Genomic DNA, 20,780 nt, shown 5'->3' with positions numbered 1-20,780 from the left:
CTAAAAATCTTGGAATTTCACATCAGGGGAGTAAGCTATAAAGATGTTTTTTATTACGCTAATGAACTGATTTTGGGGCCACACTTCAGATTTGTTGTCAGGAGAATCAACTATGTGATTGAAGCGTTGGAATTTTCAGTCCCACTACACTGACTTTTGAGGAGGGAAGAGAGGCTGGAGGTTGCATTAATCCCCAATGGCCAATGATTTAATCAACCATGACAGTGTAATTACACTCTCATGTGTGTTAGTCACTCAGTCCAACTCTTTGCAACCCCATGGACTATAGCCCGCCAGACTCCTCTGTCTACGGGATTATGTAGGCAAGAATACTGAAGTGGATTGCCATTCCCTTCTCCAGTGGATCTTCCCAACCCAGGGATCAAACCCTGGTCTCCTACTTTCAGGCAGATAAAATGCAAAAGGACAGAGTTTGGAGAGTTCCTAGATCCATGGACATGGGGAAATTCAGGAAGAGTGGTAAATCCAGAGACTGTGGAAGCTTCTCCCCTCATCCTTTCCTCATACTTTGCCCTATGTATCTCTTTCATCTGGATGTTTCTGAGTTATGTCCTTTTGTAATAAACCAGTAATCTAGTAAAAAAAAGAAAAAAAAAAGATTTCTTGGAGCTCTGTGAGATGCTAGCAAATTAATCAAATCCAAACACAGAGTCTTTGAAACCTCTAATTTATAGCTTCCTGATCAAAAGCAGGTTACTGAATGAACTTGGGGCAACTCACATGCTATATATAGCAAAGCCAGTTTGCTAACACTAGGTTGCAGTGAAGGAAAGGATAGCATTTATTGCAGGGCACCAAGCGAGGGAATGGGTAGCTCATGCTCAAAAGCGCTTGAAATCCCTGGTGGTTTTCAGATAAGGGTTTTTAAAGACAACATTTAAAAGTGAGTGAGGGCTGTAGGGAGCCCAATTTTCTTCTGATAGATTGATGATGAGGTAACGAAGTGGTGTTTCAGGACACTTAATCATCAATCTTCTGGTTCCAACCAGTCTGGAGTCTATGTGCTTATGGTCAGTATGTAATCACCATCCTCTTTCTGGGAAGGGTGGGAATTCGTTTCTGAGATATATATTGGATTGTTAAATATATTCCTTGCTCTGTCATATTCAACTCTTTGCAACCCCATGGACAATAGCCCACCAGGCTCCTCTGTCCATGGGATTTCCCAGGCAAGAATACTAGAGTGGGTAGCTATTCCCTTCTTGAGGGGATCTATCTGACCCAGGAATTGAACCTGGATCTCTTGCACTGCAGCCAGATTCTTTACCATCTAAACTACCAGGGAAGCCCTGTCCTTGAGAAGAAACTAGAATTTTATTTTATCACCTGACTATTGTTTCTTGACTGCCTTTCCTAGATTTTTGCATCCTCTCACTAACCTGATTAGTAACTGTATGAATTTGCTTTTTGGAACTCAGAAAAGGCCTAGGAGACCAAAACCTTTTCCTATAAATAAGAAATGGAGTATACAGAGGGGCTTTATAGCAGTGAGGGCTCCACAGAGTCCTGTTCAGTTTCAAGCACAGGTGATAACCTGAAGTTGCTACTGACTTCTGTTGAGGGTGGAGGGCAGGGCAGTCTTGTTTTCCTGAGCTCTTAATCTGTGAAATCCAATGCTCTTTCTGGGTAGTGTCAGAATTGAGCTGAAATGTAGAACATCCAACTGGGATTGGTTAATTGCTTAGTGGTGTTAAAAAAAGATGCACAAGGTGAGAATAGCCAATTAAGATTTATTTGAGGCAAAATGAGAACTTCAGCCTTGGAGACAACATCTCAGATATCTCTGAGACACTTCTCTAAAGAGGTGGAGGGGGAAGGTCAATATATAAGATTTTGGTGAAGAGAGAGTTCAGTGAAATCAAGCACTTATCTTACAAAAGGTTTTGTGTTAGTCATGAGGAGCTGATGTCACTATGAAGGGATTTAGTGCTTTTCTAGATATGAGGAGCTACAAGGATTGGACTAAAAATCAGTTCCTAAAAGTATCTGTTCCACCAATTTTTCTGGAGCACGAATTGCCTCATTTCTCCACCCTGAACTCCCGTTGGGGTGTGTGTAAGGTCAACAGCTGCAGCAGCGCAGGATTCAATCCTCACAGAGGCAGATGGCAAATGCCCTTGGCAAGCACCAATTTATAGTTGACAGAGGTAAGGGAAACCCCTCATCAACATGTTTGATTTACATTCAAAACTTTAACTCCATTAATGTAAAGAGCAGTTTCACCAAAGATATTTCACTTAATATGGTTCAACAGCAAAACAATGGTTCAGCTAACATGAATTCATTACTTTATATACTCTAGGAAAAATAAGAAATACTTGCATTGCTGGTGTTGGTCAGTCGCTAAGTTGTGTCCGACTATTGGCAACTCCATGTACTACAGCATACCAGGCTCCTCTGTCCTGCACTATCTCCTGGAGTTTGCTCAAATTTATGTCCATTGAACTGGTGATGCTATCTAATCATCTCATCCTCTGCTGTCCACTGTTCCTTTTGCCTTCAATCTTTTCCAGCATCAGGATCTTTTCCAATGAGTCACCTCTTTGCATCAGGTGGCCAAAGTACTGGAACTTCAGCATCAGTCCTTCCAATGAATAGTCAGTGTTGATTTCCTTTAGGATTCACTGTACTTCTTTCATTAAAGCCTCAAAACTGAACTGTGAGATGGGTATCATTATCTTCATTGTGTGGCTGAACATGGCACTCAGAGTATATAAATAAGTTGCCCCAAATGAGGATGATGTGTTTTTCTTCCCACTTTTTTATTTTGAAATAATTATAAGCTCATGGGAAGTTGTGAAATTAGTGCACTGAGTTTCCACCTATCTTTAACCCCGTTTCTCCCGTTACTACATTGGATCTAACTGTAGAATGATAGAAAAACTAAGAATGGATATTTAGTGCAATGTTGAGTTGATTTATGGAGCCACCATCACAATCAACATACACAACTGTTCCCTCAACACAAAGATTTACTTTATGGTATCCTTTTAGAGTCAAGTCCACTCCTTTCATCATCCACTATCCCTAGCCCCAACTAATCCATTTTTCATCTCTTTAATTTTATCATTTATAAAAAGTTATGTAAGTTAAATAATTGTGTGTGACATTTTTAAATTGGCCTTTTCATTCTTGAGATTTATTATTGAAGTTGTGGCATATACCTCAATAGTTTGTTTCTCTTTTTTGCTGAGTAGTGTTTTGTTATATGAATGTATCCAATTTGTTTAACCATAAATGTATTATAGAGTATTTTGGTGGTTTCACTTTTTGGCTGTAAAAATCTTGCTCTTATTCTGCTGTGAACAATATTGATTTTTTTTCATTCTTTTGTTTTCAGTCCACGTATGTTATTATATTTTAAGTAAGCCTTTTGTAGACATCATATAGATGAGTCAGGTTTTTTATCCACTCTGACAATCTTCATATTTTATTGGTATATTTAGTTTATTTCCATTTAATTATTGATTCACTTGGACTTAGGTCTAATATCTTTTTTCTTTTATTTTCTGTTTGTCCCTCCCTCCTTTTTTTGTTTCTGTTTTCTTTTTCTAATCTTTGTATGTGTTAACTTGAGCACTTTTAGAATTCCTCATTGTTGTAGTCATAGTGTTTTGGGGTATGTCTCTTGACATAATTTTTTTTAGTAGTTCTCTATGAATTATATATATTATCATAATATGAAGGTATTCATATTTTATTAGTTCCAGTGAAGTATAGAAACCTTACCTCCATATGCTCTCCCCCTTTTCTAATATGCTTATCTTAAATATTTGCTATACATCATGAGAACCACAGAAGACAATGGCATAGTTTTTGTTTCACACATCAAACATATTAGAAAGCTAAAGAGAGGAAAGTATTTTGTATTTATCTTTCTACTTTAACCATTTTTCTTCCTTCCTTCCTGCTATTCATTTCCTTCATTTCTATTTAGACAACTTCCTTAAGACATTATTTATTTATTTATTTATTTATTTATTTATTTATTTTTTGATGCTAAGTCCATTGGAGACAAATTCTCTTAATAGTCTTCATCTGAGAATGCCTTGATTTTGCCTTCATTCTTGAAGGATATTTTTACTTTGGATAGAATGTTGATTTTAATAAAAACAGATCAGTCATTATTTAACATCAAGTAGTCTTAAAATGGCCATCAGGCAATATTTGAAAATCACATGGAGTGAAGTATAGAAACCTTGAAAAATAAAAAGTAAATAGCATTTTCCATGCTTTCCATAAATATGCTATGGGTTTACCCTCAGCTATAAGTTAAATAACATAAACTGTTAATCAATAATAAAACACATTTTTCTAAACTGAAAGATTTTAAGGATTTTTTTTTAATTGAAATTAGAGCTATTTCAGGATAAACAAGAATGAACATTTTTCAGTAACCTAAGACCGATGGGCCAGACTGGCCTGCTTTTGTTTTTTATTCGCTTACTTATATCTGACTCTTTTTTGACTCCAAGGAGTGTAGTCCACAAAGCTCCTCTGTCCATGAGATTTCCCAGTCAAGGATACTGGAGTGGGCTGCCATTTCTTTCCCCAGGGAATCTTATCAACCCAAAGATCAAATCCGGGTCTCCTGCACTGGCAGGTGAATTGTTTACTACTGAGCCACCAGGGAAGCTCCCTGCAAACTGGCCTACTGCATGTTTTTGTAAATGAAGTTATTGGAACCGCAGCCACACTCACAGCCTCACATGTTGTTTATGGCTATTTTCTTAATGCAATAGTAGAGTTGAGTAACTACAATAGAAACCACATGGCCCGCAAAATCTAAACCGTCTATTCTCTGCATTTAAGAAAAAAGATCGCTGACCCCTGCATTAGATACTTTAAAAGAGATTCTCGTGCTAAACTGCATAGCATGCAAGTTTAGCACATTAAACCTCTTATAATCTTTAAAGCTAATTAAATATAATCCAAAGATAGAAATGATAATTACTAATTATGAGGAAAGTAGACTGAAAAAAATGAAAATTTTTTTTATCTAAAAGCTAAGCACACTGCTGAAATCTATTGTTTGAAATTAATTCTGAAAATACTTCAAGTTATCACAGACACTAACCATTAGTGCTCTTGATTCCATTGTCTTCCCCTTTTATGAGAGAAAGACTTTTTTGAGATGCTTGAGTGATGGAACATCACCAAGGATGATATGATTTAGAAGCTTCATGTGGCAGCCTATCCTCTAAACACTATAATTCTTTAAGAGCCTTTTTTCAGGTTTACAGTCCTGATATTGCACTTTGCTCTTTAATATAAGGAAGAAGAAAATTCAATAAAACCAGCAATTTATGGTGATGACATTTCAACAATACCAGATCTTCAGATTATAAACTATGGTTCTAGTTCCTTTGTAGAGTTGCACTCTATGTGGGGCTTTTGTGAATTTCCATAATGGTTTTACATAATGGATAGTTGTGTAATGAATAAATCTACATAATGATGGCAAGTTAAACTTTTACCATAAGATTGCACACCAATAATTTATATATATACAATTAAAATCACCTCTTTGTTCTGAGAGGTTCCTTTATAATTTTAACTTTCATTTGTCTGTTTCCAGAGTTGCCTCTACTTTTCCATCCAGTTAGTAGTGGACTATTCAGAATTGTTTGTATTCAGAACTGTTAATGACTGTGATTTGAATATAGAAAGCAAGAATGATTTCATTATTTTAAGACAAATATAAGGCTGAACAATGAGCCTGATGATATAATGAATCAATATAAAAATAATCCATTATTTTCAGAGGAAAATGCTTACCCATATAAAGTAGAAAACAAGAACCCACCAAGCATTTTAAAGCATTTCATAAAAGATCCTTTTTTTCTTTTTAAATGAAACTTGATTTTCTGAGAGAGCAGGCACATTAGGGGAAACAAAATAATACCACTCTAGATTAGGTCTCTGTAGTGGTCTGAATATACGGATAATGATTTGCATTAGACTGTTTATATTTTAGGAATTAGATTTTTCTCATCTTTTTCCCAAGTTATTTCAATGCCATGTTACATGTATTACAGAAAAGTATTACATGTTATGTCTAAACAAGTTAGGGACTCATTTAAAGTTATCATCTTAGAAAATGCAACTTTTACTTTGGTTGTAAATTACATGCTAATTCATTCTGAAGTGGGACTCCATGGGTAAAACTGTCATTAAAAATACCACAATAGATCCTATAAGAAATCAGAAAGAACAGCAGTCAGTACTGTGAAAGCATAAAATGAGCCTAATACTTATAATTTTTATTGAGCACTTAGTATATCCCAGGTACTGTTACAACATATGTTATATTAACACACCTATTAATTGCTTTAATGTGAAGTAGTATTATAACTTCATGTACCATATTCATGAGGAAAGGAGCAGAATTTTTATTTGAACCCAGGTTGTGATGATCATTTGAACCCTGGCAGTCAATGAAGATACAATTTCTTTTTACTTTCCCATAAATGTAAGATCATGTCCATCAAGATTGCATTTTATACAAATAAGGCCTATTTGAATTTTAGTGCTGTTCCTGGGTTATTATTAAAATATACATAAGAGAAATATATTAATAAAGACTTCTAAAAAATCAAGGCCTATTGTATCTATGACAATTGTAGATGAGTACATTGTTGGCTTGTAATAAATTTTTATTAAAGGAGTTATGACTGCTAGTGTAAAAGAGCATACACCATTTTTCTTGATTCAAAATTAAGATTTTTCTGTCGAATTTTAATTAAACTCCAGCTTGTGTAAAAATAATATTATTTTATTAGTTTGACCATAATTGACAGTAATCATCATTGGTAGAAAATTAGGATCATTTTAGTTATGATAGATCAATAAAACTACAGTGAGCAATTTTTATTTCTTTCAATTTTTGTGTGTTCTCTCTTTAAGATCCATGATACAGGTAAATATAGCTACATAGTAGACAGTCAATAAATATCTGTTAAATGACATAATATTTTAGAATACTATAAACTCTTTTCATGATTAATAAACTCATATTAACTGACTAATGTTATAAAATTAAAATTAGAGTAATAATTATTTTCATTTATAACCTTTGTGAATAGATTATTACCCAAAGAGGTTATAGAAAAAGCTGATAGTATTTTGTAATTATCAAACTCTTATTAACAAAGGAATATAGCAAAGTGCTTAAGAGGACAGAGTTGGTTTCAAGTCCCTACTTACTCTACCATTCATTGTGTGTGTTAATCTGGACAAATTTCTTAAGGTCTCTGTGTCTCTGTTTCTTCCCCTGCAAATGGAGATGGTGATGACGATGATGATGGTTATACCACAGGAGATGCTACAGATAAAGTTTAAAAGAATACAAAATTAGGAGTACCGAATTCTTAGCTATTTTTATTAAAATGTATTTTACCATTCATCTTTGCCTAAAAGTTACTTGAGGACAGATAAGACAGAAATAATAAACACTGTGAAAAAAATCAGATAGATGCATTGTAATGACTGCATTTCTAAACTAGTGAGATGTTATTTTGTTTAGTGTTTCCCACATAGAAAGTAGAAGAAGGATTATTTATTGAGAAACAACCAGGGTGACCTTAAGAAACAAAAGTTTGAATTATTTATTCAGATTCTAATAAATAGAGGGTGATGAGAGAGTAGGACAAGAAACAGTGTATTGGAGGAGGGGTGGATTTGTTTCTTTAGTTGCATTCTGTGCTGTAGGAAAAAAAAAATCTGTAAAATTACAGAACAAAATAAGAGTCTTCCACATCTTTCACATGGCTTTAGATTTCTAAGTGGTTGCTTTCACAGTAAAGGAGCAAGTCTCTCTGAAATTTCTGTGTGATTACTGACCTAACAAAGCCAAGGTTAAGGAAATGAGGATATTGTGACCATGAGACCATGGATAATGGTGCTTTGTATTTCTATATTACTATTGTCTATAAATTCTCTAGTCCCAGTTTACTATGCAACCCCATTTCAACCTATTAAAGTTTCCAAAAATTATGGAATATTTTCTATCAGAAGCTGTATGTTCACCCTCTATGAAAATGTTGCAAAGGGAATTTTGTCCTAAGGGAAGAGGTTCAACATTCATGAAATGCTTCCTAGTGTAATGCATAATGTGTAAATGTCTCATGAAATGTTCAGGGACTAATTTTCCAGACTGACAGAAGAAGCAAAATGCAACACTTACTGCATGTAAACCTTGCAAACTTTGCCTGAGAGATTGAGACTTAAAAAACTAGATTCATTGTATATTTTTTGTCTAAGACTATGTTTTATTGTAATCCTCAGATATTTATAGAGTATACTCTTGCATAAATTTACAAATTCATAATAGGCTATACTAAAGTCTTGAAAATATGCTATCAAATATACAAGAATATGGAATTCATTAAAATAACTTCATTTAGAGTTTTTTTTTTCCTCCTTCATTGTTAGCTATTTTTTTATTTTAATGTTTCCCTTTGGATTAGATTTGAATTTAATCCAGTATGAGCTGTATTGTTTCTGGACAGTACTGAAGCTCTGAAGATGTATTACACCCATGCATCACCATAGCATTGTCATTCTGACGATATATTAGTGCAATACATCTTCAAAGTCCTCAAATGAGAAGCTGTCTGGAAGGAATGGGGCGAGGAGAAAATTCAATTCAATTACAGGACAAAAGAACCAGCTGAAGAGAAGAAGAAAACTCTTAAAGCAAGACTGTCAGTGGACTTGATTACAACCAAGTATTTCATGGAAGTATATCTGTTTTTCCTTTTGTGACATAAGGAATAATTGCAGATTTTGAACACACATCTGTAAAGAGAAAATGGCTGCTCAATTTTGTGTTTGACTCAGTAGAAGCTGGATGGTTTGTTGGGAGCCATTTAATTGATTTGTGGAAAGTCATATAAACATTGCTATTCATTCACCATATCTAAGGCATATAGTTAATTTACAGATTGATTTATTAAAGTGTGCTAAGGATAAAGGAATGTTTACCTTTCAAATAAAATCTTAGTTAGCACTTTAAAATTTTTCAGATGTATATAAACACAGTTGCTAACTGAAAAGTGATCAGCAGGAAAAAATGTGAAAACTAGCAACTCTTTATAGCCACCTCCTGACTATTCCCACTAAACAGGGCTGTCTATAGTAATCAATAAGTCTTATTGTTAAGATAAAATTTTATTGGATATCTTTCATGTATTAAAAAACAGAGAGACTCAATTTCATCATAGTGCAAATACATTCAGATTCTGAAGCCTTCAGTCTGTCTTAGATATGTTGCAAAAAATAATTTCTTCAGTAACCCCCCACTCCCTGTATAAAGCTTATATTATGAATAATCATTTTATATCTACTTTTTTTAATCACCTATGTGCCGTTAGTGTCAGATAGTTTGCTAAACGTTGAGTAAATAGATATGAGGAAAAAATACAGCTACTACCTTCAAGGAGTTTACAGTTTTGTTGGAAGAGATATTGGTGGAGACGGAAACAATTACAATTCACGTTAACTTAAGACAACAAATAAGTTATCTTTTAACCCAAGCCTTGAAGTTAGAGGAAGGAAGACTGTTATGTAAAGCAGTGCTATGCATTCTGATTAGAGATAACAGCATTTGTAAAGTTTGAAGGCAAGAAATAATTGAGTGTTTTGGCAAACTAAAATTTGTGGGCCTGAAACAAGCTGAAAAGGGGCAAATAGAAAACAGGGTTTAAGATGAGGCTGGAGAAGATAAGATGAGCAGGGTCATCAGATCAACTAGGGTTTGTAGGCCATGTTGAGATCAGATTTATTTTTTTTGTTGTCTTCCCCCTGCTGCCTGCCGAAAAACAAAAAAACTCGTGGGACCTTTGGAGCACAAAAGACACGATTGATCTTAATATTTAGAAGATGCTTTTGGTGCTGTGTAGGAAATGAGTTGCTCCAGTATTCTTGCCTAGAGAATCCCAGGGACAGAAGAGCCTAGTAGGGTATAGCCCATGGTGTCCCAAAGAGTTGGACACAAGAGTGTTAGCTGAGTCACTAACACTTTCACGTTCACTTGAAGCATAGTAGAGAAATCATTTAGGAAGCCACCATCATAGTTGCGGTGGGGGATGATGTTGACTTTAACAAGGGTAATGGCAGTAGATATAAAGAGTCATGGGTGAGTCCCAGATTACACAAGGTAAAACTAGAAAACTGAGAGGTGGGAGATGGGGAATCCCTCTTAGTTTTCTGGCTTCATCAATCTGGAAAATGAGCTTGTTGTTGACTGAAATGAGACTAACTGTTACAGGAGAGCGGGGTGAAAAGACAACAACAAAAGAATCTCATAATGTCCTAGGACCTGCATAAGTTCCTGGGACAGGCCACCAAGTGAAAGTCCTTGGTTTCCTGTAGAAAAAAATTCAAGAGAGAGCCAAAATACATGAAAATTAGTTTATTTAGAGAGATATGCACTCCATAAGTAGAATGTAGACCTTCTCAGAAAATGAGAGGGATCCCAGGGCATGGGGATATTGGGGTGAGTAGTTTTATATGCTAATGAGTGGGAGGGATATTTTTTGATATTTCGAGAAAGGATTGGGCTAGTGCCCACGATTTGACCTTTTATGGTCATCCTCAGAACTGTCATGTTATAAGGGGGAGTGATTTTTAGTACACTAATGAAAGTATTATGAGCTAAAGTTCAGTGACTGGACTATTCTAGAAACCACCTTGGTTTCAGCCAGTTCTAGTTAGTTTTTATCATATCCTAACAGCTACATCCCTTCTTCATTTATCTAGCAGTTGTGGCCTTCTCCTTTCTTTCCTGTCTCAAAACTGGGAGAGAAATATATTTCAGAAAAAAAAAATTTGAGATTTCTATTTTGGCCATGCTAAATTATAAGACACATCAAGCATTCAAATGGAAATGTCAGTGAATAATGGGATCCATGACACCTGATCTCAGAGACAAGGACAAGAATGAGACTTAAAGTCATGAGTATAAGTTTATCCTAGGGAGGGAAAATAGACACACAGAAGAAGGGCCACAACCAATGTACACACAGAACAAGGGCCATGACCAGTGTCTGAAGATTTGGACAACAGGAAAGCAAAAGAAACTTACAATTCTTATTGTGACTAATGAAGACCTAGGAGGATACATCTCAGAGATGAGATTATTTTGGTAATTAGAAAGAGATTTAGTGCATTGAAAAGTAACAAGAGGTAGAATATGATACAGAAAAGTCTCTATTGCATTGGCAATATGGAGATTATTTTTTACTTTGATAAAAGCCGTTTCACTGACACTGTGGAACAAGAGTCAGACTGAGTTTGTTAAACAGCAGATGTAGTTGGAAGATGGTGAACAAGTAGAGAAAGTTTGTGTCTTTCAAGAAATTTTATTGTGTTGAGGGAAGGGGAAGTGGGATGTTTGCTAGAATGTTGTGAAAGGTTCAGGAGAGGGATGCATTTTTAAGAGAAAGAGAATAATATAACAAACCTAAGGCACCGATCATATAGACTCAGTTATAAGTGCATGAATAATTTTGTTCATTTGTGCTATCTCTTCCAGCTCACAGGAAGATTTCTTTTTTATTTTTTTAATTTAAATTTTATTTTTTTTACTTTACAATACTGTATTGGTTTTGCCGTACATTGACATGAATCTACCACAGGTGTACATGAGTTCCCAACCCTGAAACCCCCTCCCACCACCCTTCCCATATCATCTCTCTGGGTCATCCCAGTGTACCAGCCCCAAGCATCCTGTATCCTGTATCGAACCTAGACTAGCAATTCGTTTCTTACATGATAGTATACATGTTTCAATGCCATTCTCCCAAATCATCCCACCCTCTCCCTCTCCCACAGAGTCCAAAAGTCTGTTCTTTACATCTGTGTCTCTTTTGCTGTCTCGCATATAGGGTTATCATTACCATCTTTCTAAATTCCATATATATGTGTTAGTATACTGTATTGGCATTTTTCTTTCTGGCTTACTTCACTCTGTATAATCGGCTCCAGTTTCATCCACCTCATCAGAACTGATTCAAATGTATTCTTTTTAATGGCTGAGTAATACTCCATAGTATATATGTACCACAGCTTTCTTATCCATTCGTCTGCTGATGGACATCTAGGTTGCTTATGCTTATTTTAAAAGTATCAGAAGCAGTAGTAATTGCAGAACATTTAAGCCCCAGTTGATCAAAAAATAAATAATAGCAACTATTAAAGTGATGGAATCATCCAGGTAGTGCTAACGGTAAATAACCCACCTGCCAATGCAGGAGGCATAAAAGACACGGGTTTGATCCCTGGGTCAGAAAGATCCCCTGGAGGAGGAAATGGCAACCCACTCCAGTATTCATGCCTGAAGGATCTCTTGGACAGAGGAGCCTGATGGCTTACAGTTCATAGGTTGCAGAGAGTTGGACACGACTGAAGTGACTTAGCACACAAACACATAAAAGTGATACCCCCTTATCTTTTATGTTTTGTTCCTAAACTCATGATATAGAAGTTTCTGTTGAACCAATACAAAGTGCAGAAGGAGCTGAAAGCTCTCAGGTGAGTATTGTGTGCTGCTTCCAAGCTCCTTCTCCTCAACCTTCTCGCTGGAGCGTTCCTGTCACTCACATGGGACACAAAGCTCCTCAGTTCCAACACTTTCAGGAAAGCTTCTATTCTCTTTTTATAGCATGCTGTGTCTCTTAGTTCTAGTCCATTACTTTGCCCTGAAATTGTGTGCACTATATGCTCGATTCATCACCCCAGTCATCTGCTACCCTGACTGGCACCAGCCTGGAAATATCACCTGGAAGTTTATTGCTCAAAGGAATCACCATCCTTTTCTTTTTTCCCTTGTGGTCTGTAACAGGAGGTACGGTCTTTGAAAAAGTCAGCCTTTCTCTTCCCAGATGTTCTCTTGCTCTGCAGCTATCACATATTGCCAACTGTTCCTATCAAAATTTTAAAATGTTACAGGGCATATGTTGGATACATAGAGTTAAATGAAGAAAGAAGAAAGTGATTTGATGTAGTTTCCAGGTAGAAAAAATAAATGCTTCTGTCTACACACTTGTTGAATCTGATTTGTATAGTAATAGTTATACTAGCTCATGGTGAATAAGAAAAATACCTTAATTTGTGCCTATAATATAAAAATGAAACTTTTATGTCATATGCTTAGTGCAATTTTTAGATTCTTAAATTTGTGTTGAAATTCTCAAATGCTGCTTCTGTGGTACATAGAGCCCATTCATACTCTAAGACTGTAGTCTAACAGGGTTGAGGTGGAATTAAAATTCCATCTCAGGTAGTTTGGTAATAAAATTGGATTTCAACCTTTACTTGGCTTCAGTATGCAAATAAATCCTCTCTAGGATTTCTTCCTACAGATGGTGGGGTAATCAGATGTAAGGGGGTTGAATAGGATGTGATTTCTCCAAACCCCACTAAAGAGAAGGACACATGTTAAGCTTGTTAAGGCCCTGACATAATCATCTTTAATCATGATGTCTAGACTAAACATCAAACATGCTTAGATTAAGATATGCAATTTGGAATGTCTTTCAACATCAGCTTTCTTATGTACTGCCTTTCAATTTCATTATTTTTATATTTTTTTTTCATTTATACCTCTCAGACTTTCACAAATTTTGAAATCTACTCAGGAAAGGTGTTAGTGAACTACTAAATATAGGAGCAACCCATCCACAGAATACAAGTAAGGATGCACATATGATCGTTTGATAATCAGAGGAGAAATCTTGAGAATAATGCATAGGCAGAAGACAGTATTAGAATCAGTGATTCCCAACTGTAAATGTTGAAAGGCAATATGTAGCTCTATGAATGCTGATAGGGATATATATTATCATTTGGGGAGTATTCAAACATGGGCAAAAGACTGGAGATGAGCAAACCCGCAGAATTGGCTAACTTTTGAAGATTCATGTTGATAGAAACAACACCATCTTTTATCTCTGCTAGGGTATAGTAAGATCTATAAGAGCTAAATCTACTTCTATCTGATTCTTCATTGTGCTTGACATCTGATAGATGCCTAAAAATATCTTTGAATGAATGATAAAACCTAAAAATTACTTCTAATGACTTTGGATAATGATTTGATTTCTCCTTCTATTATCACTGGTGACAATAATGACATAAAGTATCCTTTATGAGCACTTATTATCTGCCAGGCAATTTATATTCATTTACTTAATCGAACCTCAAAAATAGTCCCGATATTGTAGGCAGTGCTATTTGAATTTTTGTGCTAGAGAAACTGGAATTAGCATTTAGTAATTTTCCCAAGGAATACAGGTAGTATATTTCAGAGTTAGAATTCACACTTAATTTATCAATAAAGGAGGGTACAAGATGTGAATTACTGACTACTTGGAGATGCTAATAGTAGAATTAGAATTACTGGCTATTGGGCTTATTATTGTAGAAAGAATTTTCATCTCAAAATGGCCGAAGTATTTTGGAACAACAATGACAGCTATCATAAAATTGAATTGAAACACTATTAGGTAGTAAACTCCCTATTACTGGAATAAAGACTGCATAATCTCTTATCCAGAAAGCTGCCTAAGTGAACTCTGGCATTTATGAAAGTGAAAGGATTCACTAACAATTGATATCATAGTATTTTATTAAAAGACCAGTGTACTATCCAGAGTTCTCCAGAGAAACAGAGAGAAACACATATATGTGTATATATTCAGATACATATATATGCATATATATACACACCTATTTTTGACTATTTACTTTTACATAGCACCTTTTGTCTTTTATTGTAAATGTATGTCCTACTTATTTTTATATAATAAAAATAAGGCCAAATGACAATTTTGTTTCATGTGTTTGTATATATATACACACACATATATATAAATTATATATATATACATTAAAATGATAAAATGCTGTTTAATGTATGTATATACATACATTTTAATGAGACAATGGTGATGCCACCAGGGAAGCCCCATAATGGTGATGCTAAATGATAGTAAATGACATTTGATTTAATGTTTATATATGATATATGTTTAATATATCTGTATTATATGGAGAAGGAAATAGCAACCCACTTCAGTATTCTTGCCTGGGAACTCCACTGGACAGAGGAGGCTTGTGGGCCATGGGGTTGCAAAATAGTCAGACATGACTTAGTGACTAAACAACAATATATAATATATACACACATTTGGTATCACCATTGTTTCATTAAAATGATTTATTAATGCTGGTAAAGACAGGACAAATATTTAGTATAAAAGATCATCTGGTGTAAAAACAGATATTTGATAGTCTTACATTAAATACTCTTCTTTGTCTGTCTATCTAGTCAGTAAACTGAAACTGTGTATTTACTGTGGATTAAGAATCAACACCCTACAGCCTGTGGGGAGAATTTCTTCTGCTGTCTGTTTCTGCGAATGAAGTTTTATTGGAATGCAGGCACCTCATCTACAGCTTCTTTCATGTTGCAATAGCAGTTGACTTGTTGCAACAGAGACCCTTTGTTCTGCATCTGAAAATATTTACTACCTGATCCTTTTACATGATAAGTTTATTGAACCCTGCTATAAATTATATAAGGATTCCATCTCCTATTTTTAGTACAGGTTTTCTTCTCAGTATCACCCTGAATGTAGACAGCTGCAGCTGCATCTTTAAAAGGCCAAGATTTGATTTCATGGTTAGTGCTTTCTAGGTATTATATAATTCCAGTAAAGGTCTATGTCTCCATTTCTTCTTCAACTAATTCTTCAAATATATCCATTTTTTTTCTTTTATTTTGCCAGATTTCAGTCAACCAGTGAACCTGTTGACTACTAAATTCCCTTGTCTCTGAGTTTTAAAGTTTCATATTATCATGTTCTTATATGTTACTTTCAACTTCCTCCATATCTACACCAAGTATCATTTTTATTACAAAATTTGGAAGGATTACATCTTTGACTGCATTGTACTATTGTTAGAAAAATTAAAAAAAAAAAAGAAAAAGCTTCTCTGGATTTTTCTCCAGGAAGAATGTAGTTCTGAGCCAATTTATGTGGCTACTTTTGAGTGAGGCAGGATTTTTTTCTTGGAAAGAGAGCTGGGAGCTGGCACATTTGCCCAGAAGGCCTGTGGAACTTCACTGACTGACAGGTATAGAAGCATCTCTAGGCTGAATAACTCCTGCGTAGTAAGATAAAAGTCACTGTTTGATCAACATCCAATGGGTAGAGAAAGCACAAGAAGCAAACAGTGGGGGAAAAAAAAGTTGTCAAGTAAAATCAATAAGGCCTCTGTCTGGGATCTGGGAAGCCAAACAATGGGAAAATGTGTGATTTAATAGTATTGATCTTCAGAGGCATCCTCAGTACTGCCTCTTCTGTCCTTAATAGGGATTCATTGTGTTAAATGTTGTTCACTCACTATTGTAGGAGTCAAATACATTTCTTGATGTGTTCAAATTATACGACAATCTAAACTATCATAAGCACTATTTCTATACTTCAGAGATGAAATAAGCAAACTGTTTAAATAAATTTGAAATGGCAGATTAACAGATCTTGGGATGCTTATTACTGACCTTCGACAAGCATTCGTCTCTTACTAAAGAGGAGATAAACCTGAAATCACTGAATTTCTCAATCACGTTGGTTATTACTCTGTGCTGGGGGATATGGCTGAACAAGAAAATGAAAACCACAAAACAGGGAATGGCAAATTTACCCAAACATTGTACTATATTCTTATTTGAGAGGATATCTTTTTAAGAGCAATGTATTATGCTTAGTGAAAAATAAGAAAGTCATATATTTAAACCCTGTTACCTTACTATGGGATCTTGGGCAAGTCGCTTAACTACTTAAGGACACAACTTTCTCACCCCTAAAATGGAGGTATAAGAGAATCTCTAATGTATTTCCTGCTCCAAACTCCTTTGAATCTGTGAATCTGGTTACAAGCTAAGTTCCATAGGTAGGGCATACAAATTCTGTCTTATTACATTATCCTAAAATGCAAATATGTGAAATTCACATACACGTGTGTACACGAACACAGAATCATGATCTGACTAAAGAAAACTTTGACAGGCAATCGAATCAAACTATCTTAACAAAATATGAAAGGCAAATTAAGTAATAAATATGCTTTCTGGGAAAACATATATCAGCTTGGTAAAAATCTAAAATTTGAGCTTATTAGCACAGAGGGCAAAAAGAGTAACACAATGATGTATGTAAAATTTTTTGTCTGAAGATGGGAGCAAAACATTATCAGGTGAGACTGATTTCTTCTGTGAGGTTTCAGAGTAATTTTTACATGTGTCAGTGAAAGTAAAGTCACTCAGTCGTGCCCGAATCTTTGCGACCCCTTGAACTGCAGCCTACCAGGCTTCTCAGTCCATGGGATTCTCCAGGCAAGAATACTGGAGTGGGTTACCATTTCCTTCTCCAGGGGATCTTCCCAACCCAGGGATCGAACCCCGGTCTCCCGCATTGGAGGCAGACGCTTTAACCTCTGAGCCACCAGGGAAGCCACATGTGTCAGTAGTATCTGTCAATAAAGGACACTAAATAATCCACAAGGCTCTAATGACTGTTTCTATATTAATCCTTGGTAAATGTTAAAGATAAGCTCCTGATGTGAAGAGCTGACTCATTCATTGGAAAAGACCCTAATGCTGGGAGAGATTGAAGGCAAAAGGAGAAGAAGGTAGCAGAAGATGAGATTGTTAGAGACCATCACCAACTCAATAGACATGAATCTGAGCAAACTCAGGGAGATAGTGAAGGACAAGGGAGGCTGGAGGGCTGCAGTCCACGGGGTTGCAAAAAGTCGTACATGACTTAGCAACTGAACAACAACAACACTGAAAGCAGTCATTTGGGAGGGAGAGAGTCATGTAGTCGTTACTTTACAGTGATCTAACTTAATAAAGAGATACAGCATTTAAATACTGGAGGAGAAAAATTTCCAACACAGCCAATTTGTGTGTGTGTGTGTGTGTGTGTGTGTGTGTGTTTTGTAGATTTTGAACAGAATTGGCTCTTCAGAATTTTTTTTTATTATTAAATATAACTATTTTAATTGGAGGTTAATTACTTTACAATATTGTATTGGTTTTGCCATACATCAACAAGAATCTGCCACAGATATACACGTGTTCCCCATCCTGAACCCTGCTCCCTCCTCCCTCCCGGTACCATCTCTCTGGGTTGTCTCAGTGCACCCAAGCATCGAGTATTATGCATCGAACCTGGACTGGCGATTTTAAAAGTAAAGTTGAAATTATCTGATCAGATTCTATGATATGGAGCTAGATCTGAGGCAGAAAGATTCTTCCCAAGAAGAAACAGTGTAACTGTATCAAGATGAAGATACCAGTCTCATCCAAGAATAGGAAGTGTGAATAAAAAGGTAGAGACCCCAGGTAGCATCAAGATGGAGCTAGTTGCTTTATCAAGGAACATAAAATATGAACTAAAGCTGCTGCTAAGTCACTTCAGTCATGTCCAACTCTGTGCGACCCCATAGACAGCAGCCCACCAGGCTCCCCTGTCCCTGGGAGTCTCCACGCAAGAACACTGGAGTGGGTTGCCATTTCCTTCTCCAATGCATGAAAGTGAAAAGTGAAAGTGAAGTCGCTCAGTCGTGTCTGACTCTTCATGACCCCATGGGCTGCAGCCTACCAGGCTCCTCCGCCCATGGGATTTTCCAGGCAAGAGTACTGGAGTGGGGTGCCTTTGCCTTCTCCGGACTATGAAATTAGCTCAAGGAAAAAATAATTTATATGGCAAATATATAGCAATGGTGTCTCTCAGTATTTCATTTAACTTTTCTAAACCTCAGTTTGTGAGTAAAACTGACATGGTACATCTTTTTGGGGGTTGTTATAAAAACATGTAATATAGTGCACCTAAAACATTTAGCATAGTATCTAGCATTATGTTGGAGAAGGTGATGGCAACCCACTCCAGCACTCTTGCCTGGAAAATCCCATGGGTGGAGGAGCCTGGTAGGCTGTAGTCCATGGGGTCGCTAGGAGTCAGACACGACTGAGCGACTTCACTTTCACTTTTCACTTTCATGCATTGGAGAAGGAAATGGCAACCCACTCCAGTGTTCTTGCCTGAGAGTCCCATTGACAGCAGAGCCTGGTGGGCTGCCGTCTATGGGTTCGCACAGAGTCGGATACGACTGAACCGACTTAGCAGCAGCAGCAGCAATATCATAGTCAGTGTTCAAGATGAAATTAGCCAAAAAGGATTCAGTGAATAAGTATGATATCACCATATTAGTTTAAGAGAAAGAACTGTTTTCTTAATTAAATCTCTTGCTCATGCTCAGTCACTAAGTTGTGTCCAACTATTTGCGACTCTGTGGAGTTTGTCTGCCAGGCCCATCTGTCTGTAGGATTTCCCAGGCAAGAATACTGGACTGAGTTGTCATTTCCTTCTCTGGGGAATCTTCCCAACCCAGAGACTGAACCTGAGTCTCTTGCATTGACAGGTGGATTCTCTCCACAGAGCCACCAGGGAAGTTCATCTTTTAAATAAACATGCCCCTCTAAATTGCATCAGAGTATTTCATTCCAAATTTTACTGTTATAAACAAGGTTTTGGTTACTTTTTGGTCATATCAGTATATTTTGATACATAGTAAAAACATCCTTTTTAAGTAAAACTCTATCAGTTTTCAAAACAAACAAAAAAAAAGACAATAGTAATATGAACTTGTTATAATATTCCTGATGGGCCTTTGCTTCAAGTTTGGCTCTATTCTTGTTCAATATTTGATTCTATTTTTCTTCAAATAGTTCTCTTTGACTAGTCTCTAAATTATTTTTTTTCTCTTTTGTGAATCATAAGTATATTGTGGTCCTTTATACAACCCACTCCCTTCATTAGAACTTCCAAGGCACTGTCCATTTTTCTTACCAAAGTGAAATTGTGTTTGTTTCATTTCATTTGCTTTAAATTATATCATCATGTAAGAACCAAATAGTCCCTTGGTATTATTTTCTGAAAATGATAATAAAATTTTATAAGGGCAAAAAAAAGGCATTTTATTGGGATTAGTTAACTAAAAACTAATAAACCCACTCAAATAAATAAACATACAAAATCAAAAGGTATAGTCTTTGAACTTTTCATCTGTTTTTTTTTCAGGGTATAGATATCATACATTATTGATAGGTCTCAATATGTAACATTTCTCCATTTACATGAAGACTGGCAGTTTTTAAAAAATATAACAAAAGATAGCAGTCTAACTTTTAATTAAAAGATTAAGAGTAAAGATACATATATTTCCTCAATGATTTAATGCTAACTTACTTGTATTTTTCATCAGGAATGAGCTTCACATTTGCCCACAGGGAATTACATTGTAAAATAACATAAACAATTATCAAGAAACTTTAACAGTAACATTGGAGAGAATGACTCTCCTTAAAAGCTAATTATACACTGTCAGAAATTCTGTAAAGTGAAATAAGAAAAATAGAAAGAGCACTGGACTGGGAGTCAAAAAGAATTATTTTCTCTCAAAGCTTTGCTCTTGTACCAAGCTCATTGAGTAAGCTGCTTAACCTCTTTAGAATTAAATCTTCTTATATCAGAATAAGAAATTTACATTTGCCCAACTGAATTGTTTCAATGACAAGACGAAATAATCAACATGAAAGCATTTCCAAAGTCAGAAGTCTTCAATGAATATAAGTAAAATACTAGCAGACTCATTGTTTCTCATAAAATTGGATTTGAAAGAACTTA

At 35.7% G+C, this 20,780-nt stretch overlaps 1 protein-coding gene across 1 annotated transcript in view; it reads left to right on the top strand.

Moving 5' to 3' along the window:
* The window catches only part of NEGR1 (neuronal growth regulator 1), a 1,037,860-nt gene that overhangs the window by 616,684 nt on the left and 400,396 nt on the right, over positions 1 to 20,780 (top strand). The gene's annotated exons all lie outside the window — the stretch shown is intronic.

This window comes from Ovis canadensis, chromosome 1 (genome assembly GCF_042477335.2).
Source record: "Ovis canadensis isolate MfBH-ARS-UI-01 breed Bighorn chromosome 1, ARS-UI_OviCan_v2, whole genome shotgun sequence".
In the NCBI taxonomy this organism is placed as follows: Eukaryota; Metazoa; Chordata; class Mammalia; order Artiodactyla; family Bovidae; genus Ovis; species Ovis canadensis.
Note: the sequence above shows the minus strand (reverse complement) of the source record. Positions and strands in the feature narration are given on the sequence as shown.